Source organism: Salvelinus alpinus, chromosome 10, assembly GCF_045679555.1.
Source record: "Salvelinus alpinus chromosome 10, SLU_Salpinus.1, whole genome shotgun sequence".
Classification (NCBI taxonomy): domain Eukaryota; kingdom Metazoa; phylum Chordata; class Actinopteri; order Salmoniformes; family Salmonidae; genus Salvelinus; species Salvelinus alpinus.
In genome coordinates this window covers 35533171-35543913 of record NC_092095.1, presented here as the reverse complement: position 1 = coordinate 35543913, position 10743 = coordinate 35533171, and the positions used below count along the sequence as shown (strand labels likewise).

Sequence of the window (10743 nt, the reverse complement as noted above, 5' to 3'; positions counted from 1 at the left end):
AAGAATTGGACCAAAATGCAGAGTGGTTTGGGTTCATCGTCTTTTATTATGAGAACTGGCACAAAAACAATAAAGAGCAAAGAAACGAACGTGCAGCTTTGTCGTGCTCAAAGGCAACAATACAAAAACGAGATCCCACAACCAACAGGTGAGAAAAGGCTGCCTAAGTATGATCCCCAATCAGAGACAACGATAGACAGCTGCCTCTGATTGGGAACCATACCAGGCCAACCTAGAAATAAAGAAACTAGAATGCCCACCCTAGTCACACCCCGATCTAACCCAAAATAGAGAATAAAGGATCTCTAAGGTCAGGGCATGACAAAACTAATTGCAGCATTACTGCAAAAATGTAATAGGCAAGTGGAAGGGGGGAAAAGTAAGGAACTTGTCTGCTGGCCCTGCATTAAAGACAAAAATTGGTTAACTTAAGGAGTTTGCAAAGCTGTCATTAAGGCAAAGGATGTCTACTTTGAAGAATCTCAAATATAAGATCTATTTTGATTTGTTTAACACTTTTTTGGTTACTACATGATTCATATGTGTTATTTCATAGATTTGATGTCTTCACTATTATTCTACATTGTAGAAAATAGTAAAATAAAGAAAAACCTTGGAATGAGTAGGTGTGTCTAAACTTTTGACAGATACTGTATGTTCATTAAGTGGGAACATGAATTAATGAAAACTGCGAGGCTGGCATCAAGATTGCACATCTGGGAAAGTTGAAACCAGTTTTATTTTATCAGTACTTATAGTGGGGATGCAATGACAGTGCAAATCAATTGCCTGGTACATACATTAGGCAGCTGGTTCGGTCCCGAGGTGCTGAACTCCAGTCCAGTTTTTCCCCAATGCCGTGCTCAGCCCAAACGCAGTTCCATGCGATCTGTGATGCTGCAGCGGCTCACAGACGGTCAGGTACAGTTAGCCAGTAGCCTACAGACTGGGACTTGACAAACAAACAGTGGACCTCCTGTCTCCACTCGAGATTTCATTAGCAGAAGATAAAGCTAATATTCAAAGGTGGCGAATTGTTTAGGATTATAACCAGGAAGTGCTTGCTGTTTTCTATCAACGCACTTTAAGGTAAATGCACAAATTAGACATAATCTGAGTTCGGTTTGTTTCATTGTAAAATATTGGAATAGTTACATTTTTCATTTACTACAATGTATGCAATGACTATGATACTATTGACAGCTGGCGTCTAATTTATAATACTGCTGGGCTACTTTACTTTGTGTTGAATATAAATTAAACACATTTCATCAGATAATGTAATGGGACATTTTCTTTGGTTTATACATATGAAGGAATTGGCAATTTTTTCTTTGCTAATAGTAACACTGAAACTAAGGGGGGTAAGCAAATATCGCTTGCCATTGATGGTTTGCTTTTTACAGTTATAGCCCATGACATGCCGCTTTGTTGATGTCCAGTCCATATTTTAACACCTATAAGTGAATCAACCCTGTTCAAGTAACTGTCAAGCTTACCATTCCGTTGTACTGCTTGCTTATTGAGTGACATATATTAGCCTATCAAGTGATAGAGTCCGTCCGAGGGATCCCCGACGCACCACGATCCGATGTATGAGTGAGCGAGCGCATCGTTATAGGACGGTGAAATAAACAAACATGTGGGTCCTTTCGCAAAGAGACGCATTTTAACGAAGCAGCCTACATTTAACATACTGGTTCCGACTTGGGAGGAAATGGGACACTTGCGGTGAAGAAAAACAACCAATGATATTGGGATACACATTGGGCTTCAGTGTACTCTATTCGACATCTGAAATTGATTGCTGGTCAAAATAACATCGCCTATGTATCGTCTTTATTGTCGGTTAGCTATGTGATGTTGCTTCATTTAATTTCCTAAATTGAGCAAGTGGCGGTCAAATATAGACTTTCGACTGATGGATTGTAGGGGGCACGCACGCACCAACTGATATTAAACTGATGGATTGTAGGGGGCACGCATGCACCAACTGATATTAAAGGGGCTATTCTCATTTACAAGAATTAAGGAGAATTTCGAGAAATTCTCGAGAGGTATCGATTCTCGAGAGACATTACTGTAATGTAAACTCTCACATCTCGAGCGCTAGCTCACACACTGGTCTGACAGTTGCCCCCTTTAAGCAGGGCAGTGTAAACAGAATTGTCTCATTGAGTTTAAACATTCATACATGCAGCAAATATACGAATAGCTAAATAGCAGAGCAATGTTTTTGAAACGGCTGAAATATATAGACATTTTCATTACATTCTAGAATTGTTTTATTGAGTTTTCACCTGAAATTGCAGTAACAGCCTGTTAGATTCCGAAATTGTAGCAGTAGCTTTAAAAAAGGGAAGCTCAACTGTGTTTACCCCCCTTGGCTGCCATTGGCCCCCATCCAAGCAATAAGCATGCAGCAAGAAGCTAGATAACCTCAACAGGGAAATTCATTTTTATTCGTTTTTTTTATCACTTTGGTGCAATATGTAGTGCCTTTTCACAACTCTTAAGCACAAAAATCTAAACAGATCATCAAAATGTCAGTATATTCAATCTAAGCATCTGCTTTTCAAAATGCAATACCCATTTTACTTTTGACATGATTTTCTTGTCATTTGTTAACAAACCAATTAACCATCACTTAATCAAACTGCTCAAAACGAATAACTCGTTAACGTATACAGGTTGATAACTACTGAACACTGTACAATTCTATATTTTCTATACAATTCTACGTAAATCTGTCATTTTGACATCAATCTATGTTGGAAGGTAAAACAAAATCATATACTGTATGGATGTGGCTGTAAATACTACATCATCATTCTCCATCAGCCAGTGTGCTTCAATAGGACAAAGTGGAAACAGTCACTCTATGTGCCACCATTTGGAATTATAGTGTAGTGTACAATGCACTGCTGAAATACCTGGGTTGTATATAACAATATATTCCACTCATTATCTGAATTCCATTGATACACTGTCAGCTGATGAATTTCAATGCAGGTAGACAGGCGATACTGTATCAGTTGACAAGTCACATAGAAAAGGTGATCTTGTGCAATGTTTCGTTGGGCACAAATGGCATACAAGTCTTTACAGTAGCCAATGGCTTTAAAATACCCCTATTTCTAATGATTTGTCCTACATACAGGTATGTACTGTATAACAATCTGCAATTGGATACAAATATGCTTGTCAAATTATAAAACAAATGCTGTATGTAAAATTATATTTACCACCTACTCTTCTTTCTATTGAGCACTTAAAAAAAAACAGTTTAGAAATGTTTGTTGTATTTTTTGTGATTGGATTAAATGGTAGTTAAATTGACTAAATGGTGTGCATATCATTATCTGATGTATTGGTGACTAAACAAAACGTTCTGAACGTTTATTGGTCACGTACACAGTTTAGCAGATGTTATAGCGGGTGCAGCGAAATGCTCATGTCAAATTTCTGCCCTGCTAGAGCTGACCCGGTCAACTGTAGGTGCTGTTATTGTGAATTAGAAAAGTCTAGGCGCAACAACGGCTCAGCCGCAAAGTGTTAGGCCACACAAGCTCACAGAATGGAACTGCCGAGTGCTGAAGCGAGTAAAAATAGTCTGTCCTCGGTTGCAACACTCACTGCCAAGTTCTAAACTGCTTCTGGAAGCAATGTCAGCACAATAACTGTTTGTCGGTAGCTTCATGAAATGGGTTTCCATGGCCGAGCAGCCACACACAAGCCTAACATGCTGACCAGACCGGACACGTCGCGTGTGCGAGCGTCGCAAAATAAATTTAGAAACCCATGTAATTCAATTATTGCACCCACACTGCTTGCGCGCGCCAAACAGCGTCTGCGACACCAAGGGCTAAAATAGATGTCGTTCCTATTTCTGACGCAGATCGCGCTGCAAGTCCTGCCTCTCCCATCTCCTCATTGGTTTATAGAAGCAGGTATCCACGTGCCATCTCCTCATTGGTTTATAGAAGCAGGTACCCACGTGCCATCTCCTCATTGGTTATACCCACGTGGGTGATAGAAAGACGAAAACTGTTTTGCCGGTAGTCGTGGTAATACAATGAAAGTTTAGATGCGATCACCATATAATTTAAACAATGAAAAAGCCTGGAAGGAGGAGAGATGACTAGAAACGATTCGGTTGGCCGTTTTATATGTGGATTAATTGTCGGAGTAGAGATCCTTGTCCATTTCAGGTAAAATAATAACTCAATGTTTATATCCCAGGACAAATTAGCTAGCAACAGCAAGCTAGCTAAACAGGACAAATTAACATTAGCTAGCAAGTGCAAGCTAACTAGCTAAAATACCATACATGTTTAATGCTTTTCGACCTGTCCCCAAATTAATGTCATTGGTTCAGAGTTTGTTTTGATATTTTAACCTGCGTGTCGTGATTGCGTTTGGTGTGGGGGGGCAAAATACATTTATGCACGATAGCGCACGATGGCAGCCGGTTTGGGCAAGGTGTAAGATCACCATGTGGAATGCCAAGTGTCGGCTGGAGTGGTGTATAGCTCGCCACCATTGGACTCCGGAGCAGTGGAAACACGTTCTCTGGAGTGATGAATCACGCTTTACCATCTGTCAGTCCGATGGACGAATCTGGATTTGGCAGATGCCACGAGAACGCTACCTGCCCCAATGCATAGTGCCAACTGTAAAGTTTGGTGAAGGAGGAATAATGGTCTGGGGCTGTTTTTCAGGGTTCGGCTAGGCCCCTTAGTTCCAGTAAAGGGAAATCTTAACGCTACAGAATTAAATTACATTGTAGACAATTCTGTGCTTCCTACTTTGTGGCAACAGTTTGGGGAAGGCCCTTTCCAATTTAGTGCACAAAGCAAGGTCCATACAGAAAAGGTTTGTTGAGATCGGTGTGAAAGAACTTGAATTGCCTGCACAGAGCCCTGACCTCAACCCCATCGAACAGCTTTGGGATGAATTTGAATGCTGACTGCGAGCCAGACCTAATCGCCCAACATCAGTGCCCGACCTAACTAATGCACTTGTGGCTGAATGGAAGCATGTCCCCACAGCAATGTTCCATCATCAAGTGGAAATCCTTCCCAGAAGAGTGGAAGCTGTTATAGCAGCAAAGGGGGACCAACTCCATATTAATGCCCATGATTTTGGAATGAGATGTTCGACCAGCAGGTGTCCACATACTGTTGGTCATGTAGTGTATATTAGACTGAGAAATGTCAAGAATCTAGTATATCAATATATATATATATACTACCGTTCAAACGTTTGGGGTCACTTAGAATTTGTCTTGTATTTGAAAAAAAGCAATTTTTTTGTCCATTCAAATAACATCAAATTGATCAGAAATATAGTGTAGACATTGTTAATGTTGTAAATTACTATTGTAGCTGGAAACGGCTAATTTTTTATGGAATATCTACATAGGCGTACAGAGGCCCATTATCAGCAACCATCACTCCTGTGTTCCAATGGCACGTTGTGTTATTTAATTCAAGTTTATCATTTTAAAAGGCTAATTGATCATTAGAAAACCATCTTGCAATTATGCACAGCTGAAAACTGTTGTTCTGATTAAAGAAGCAATAAAACTGGCCTTCTTTAGACTATTTTAGTATCTGGAGCATCAGCATTTGTGGGTTTGATTACAGGCCCAAAATGGCCAGAAACAAACGACTTTCTTCTGAAACTCATCAGTCTCTTCTTGTTCTGAGAAATTAAGGCTATTCCATGCGAGAAATTGCCAAGAAACTGAAAATCTCGTACAACGCTGTGTACTACTCCCTTCACAGCACAGTGCAAACTGTCTCTAACCAAAATAGAAAGAGTGGGAGGCCCCAGTGCATAATTGAACAAGAGGACAAGTACATTAGAGTGTCTAGTTTGAACCTTTGATCACTGGCAGCTTAATTAAATAGTACCCTCAAAACACCAGTCTCAATGTCAACAGTGTCAACAGTGAAGAGGCGACTCCGGAATGCTGGCCTTCTAGGCAGAGTTGCAAAGAAAAAGCCGTATCTCAGACTGGCCAATAAAAAGAAAAGATTAAGATGGGCAAAAGAACACAGACACTGGACAGAGGACCTCTGCCTAGAAGGCCAGCATCCCGGAGTCGTTTCTTTACTGTTGACATTGAGACTGGTGTTTTGCAGTTACTATTTAATGAAACTGCCAGTTGAGGACTTGTGAGGCGTCTGTTTCTCAAGCTAGTATATATATATACAGTGGGGCGAACAAGTATTTGATACACTGCCGATTTTGCAGGTTTTCCAACTTACAAAGCATGTAGAGGTCTGTAATTTTTATCATAGGTACACTTCAACTGTGAGAGACGGAATCTAAAACAAAAATCCAGAAAATCACATTGTATGATTTTTAAGTAATTAATTTGCATTTTATTGCATGACATAAGTATTTGATCACCTTCCAACCAGTAAGAATTCCGGCTCTCACAGACCTGTTAGTTTTTCTTTAAGAAGCCCTCCTGTTCTCCACTCATTACCTGTATTAACTGCACCTGTTTGAACTCGTTACCTGTATAAAAGACACCTGTCCACACACTCAATCAAACAGACTCCAACCTCTCCACAATGGCCAAGACCAGAGAGCTGTGTAAGGACATCAGGGGTAAAATTGTAGACCTGCACAAGGCTGGGATGGGCTACAGGACAATAGGCAAGCAGCTTGGTGAGAAGGCAACAACTGTTGGCGCAATTATTAGAAAATGGAAGAAGTTCAAGATGACGGTCAATCATCCTCGGTCTGGGGCTCCATGCAAGATCTCACCTCGTGGGGCATCAATGATCATGAGGAAGGTGAGGGATCAGCCCAGAACTACACGGCAGGACCTGGTCAATGACCTGAAGAGAGCTGGGACCACAGTCTCAAAGAAAACCATTAGTAACACACTATGCCGTCATGGATTAAAATACTGCAGCGCACGCAAGGTCCCCCTGCTCAAGCCAGGGCATGTCCAGGACCGTCTGAAGTTTGCCAATGACCATCTGGATGATCCAGAGGAAGAATGGGAGAAGGTCATGTGGTCTGATGAGACAAAAATTGAGCTTTTTGGTCTAAACTCCACTCGACGTGTTTGGAGGAAGAAGAAGGATGAGTACAACCCCAAGAACACCATCCCAACCGTGAAGCATGGAGGTGGAAACATCATTCTTTGGGGATGCTTTTCTGCAAAGGGGACAGGACGACTGCACCGTATTGAGGGGAGGATGGATGGGGCCATGTATCGCGAGATCTTGGCCAACAACCTCCTTCCCTCAGTAAGAGCATTGAAGATGGGTCGTGGCTGGGTCTTCCAGCATGACAACGACCCGAAACACACAGCCAGGGAAACTAAGGAGTGGCTCCGTAAGAAGCATCTCAAGGTCCTGGAGTGGCCTAGCCAGTCTCCAGACCTGAACCCAATAGAAAATCTTTGGAGGGCGCTGAAAGTCCGTATTGCCCAGCGACAGCCCTGAAACCTGAAGGATCTGGAGAAGGTCTGTATGGAGGAGTGGGACAAAATCCCTGCTGCAGTGTGTGCAAACCTGGTCAAGAACTCCAGGAAACGTATGATCTCTGTAATTGCAAACAAAGGTTTCTGTACCAAATATTAAGTTCTGCTTTTCTGATGTATCAAATACTTATGTCATGCAATAAAATGCAAATTAATTACTTAAAAATCATACAATGTGATTTTCTGGATTTTTGTTTTAGATTCCGTCTCTCACAGTTGAAGTGTACCTATGATAAATATTACAGACCTCTACATGCTTTGTAAGTAGGAAAACCTTCAAAATCGGCAGTGTATCAAATACTTGTTCTCCCCACTGTATATATATATATATATATATATATATATATATATATATATATATATATATATATATATATATATATATATATATATATATGGTGTGTATAACAAGTGTAACTAAATTTCAATGTACAGTTGTAGAAATAATAGTAGTAGAAATAACAGAGTGATCTATGTCAAGAATACAGTGCTTCAATTTCATGGAAAACTTTAATTTTGCATGAATAACTCAGTGGTGAAAGATGTCTGAAGCCCCAATGAATGCACAATCAAAGGTTCTGAATATAAGATGGGGGGAATTACAAGTGTTATCAGTTTCAGAGTTTTGGTACAGTTTTGAAATATACCACTTACTGGACATCTGAAAAATTCACCAAAGTGATTGAAAAACTGTATAAAAAAATGATGGTGCAATTTTTGCATTTACCTCATATAATAACATCCAATAAATTGATCAAATTAAGCCTAGTTTGTTCCAAGTACACTTGGGCGGTATACCGTTCATACCATATACCGGGGTATTTTGAAATACCGAAGGTATGATTTTCAATACCAGGGGTGCACTGCTTAGAACTACAGGTCAAGTATAACTATAAGAAATCTAAGATGTGTCAAATAAATTATATCCAGTTCAGGGCTCCAACTATACATTTAGTTTGCTAACTTGCTGCTAAGTGGCTAAATATCAAGATCAAGCTTATTGGTTACAGCAGAGACATTGTGCGTCCCCCCGGCCAACCCTAATTCCAAGGTAACTTAAAAGGTAACTTTAATACGCTGAAACGTCACTTTTATATTCGTATGAGAGGGTTAAACTTTCATGTTTGATATGCTAATGTTACTAGGTGTGTTATTGTCTTGCAAGCTACATTTAATATGTGTACGAATGAGAAAATCTCCCAATGTTTGTGAATTGTTGCAATATTCATGAGTGTAATATGGTTTGGTTGCATTATTCAAGACTGTAGCTAATATTTTTAGAGGAAAAGTTGCTCGCATTGTTGAAACATTTCAAAGCTTTCAAAGCTTATGCAGTGGTTACTGGTAGGGACGTCAGACGTTCAGCCTGCTGCACAGTCCCTATCGAAGCTCCGGTTAAATTGTGTGTAGGAGCATTTTTTAACTCTATCCATGGTTGAAGTAGTAAGAAATAGATGTCATTGTTGAAAAAAAGGTGAATGTGCTTAATTTACTTAATTTAAAATATTGAACTATTTTGACACTGGGAATTATTTTATATAATGATAAATGGCTACCACAGATTCTCATCCATCGACTGGTATATGTATTATACCCAAATTTATTGAGGTTTGTCTGTTGGAAGAACGCAAACGGTACATATCGCCACGGTTATTGTCCTAGTTCCATTGATTTCAATAAAATATTGATGTATGTGATTAATTTGTGCAGGCTATTGATTAAAGTAGAACAAGCGAATCAATTTCAGTCCAAAGTGACTGTTAAAAGTTGGTGCATGTGCAGTTAAAACCGCTCTAGGATAGGTGGGACGATAGCGTCCCACTTGGCCAAAATCCAGAAAAAATGTAGCGCGCCAAATTCAAATATATTACTATAAAAATCAATCTTTCATGAAATCACACATGAAAGACATCAAATTAAAGCTACACATGTTGTGAATCCAGCCAACATGTCTGATTTCAAAATGGATTTACGGGGAAAGCACACCAAACAATTATGTTAGTTCAGTACATAGCCACAGAAAAACATAGCCATTTTCCCAGCAATAGATAGTAGTAACAAAAACCAGAAATAGAGATACAATTTATCACTAACCTTTGAACATCTTCATCAGATGACACTCATATGACATCATGTTACACAATACATTTATGTTTTGTTCGATAATTTGCATATTTATATCCACAAATCTCGGTTTACATTGGCGCCATGTTCAGAAATGCCTCCAAAATATCCAGAGTAATTACAGAGAGCCACATCAAATAACAGAAATACTCATCATAAACTTTGATGAAAGATACATGTTTTACATATAATTAAAGATACACTTATTCCCAATGCAACCGCTGTGTCAGATTTAAAAAAAACTTTACGTAAAAAGCACACCATGCAATAATCTGAGACGGCGCTCAGATAGTAACAACATTTCTCCGCCATGTTGGAGTCAACAGAAATACGAAATTACATCATAAATATTCCCTTACCTTTGATTATCTTCATCAGAATGCAGTGCCAGGAATCCTAGTTCCACAATAAATTGTTGTTTTGTTCGATAATGTCCATTACTTATGTCCAATTAGCTAATTTTACTAGTATACTAGCACGTGTCCAAACGCTCGCGCAGATGCAGGCAAACGTCGGACGAAACCTTCAAAAAGTTATATTCCAGGTCGAATAAACTGGTCAAAGTAAGTAGAGAATCAATCTTCAGGATGTTGTTATCATTTATATCCAATAAGGTTCCAACCGGAGAATTCTTTTCAGTCTCTATAAGTAATGGAACGCAAGACAATATAATGAGGAAAGCGCGAGACCAAGAACTGGCAATCTGCCAGACCACTGACTCATTCCCCTCCCATCCGGTCCCACAACACAGCATAAGCTTCATTCCACTTTCTACTGACTGTTGACATCTAGTGGAAGGTGTATGAAGTGCAAACAGATCCATATATTACAGGGAATTGAATAGGCGATGACTTTAACAACGACCACTCTCAGATTTTTCACTTCCTGTTTGGATTTTTTCTCAGGTTTTTGCCTGCCATATGAGTTCTGTTATACTCACAGACATCATTCAAACCGTTTTAGAAACTTCAGAGTGTTTTCTATCCAATAGTAATAATAATATGCATATATTAGCATGTGGGACAGAGTAGGAGGCAGTTCCCTATGGGCACGAAATTCATCCAAAAGTGAAAATGCTGCCCCCTATACCAAAGAAGTTAATAAGGTAC

General features: G+C 39.5%; 1 protein-coding gene across 4 annotated transcripts in view; it reads left to right on the top strand.

Moving 5' to 3' along the window:
- Window positions 1-885: 885 nt before the first annotated feature.
- Window positions 886-10743, top strand: part of LOC139532002 (disks large-associated protein 1-like) — a 282607-nt gene continuing 272749 nt past the window's right edge. For 3 of the 4 annotated variants that reach the window (XM_071329086.1, XM_071329088.1, XM_071329085.1), the window contains exon 1: window positions 887-1089. The gene's annotated coding sequence lies outside the window, so the exon portion shown is untranslated. Of the gene's footprint in view, window positions 1090-10743 lie in introns of all 4 variants that reach the window. The other variant, XM_071329089.1, reaches the window with a different exon arrangement.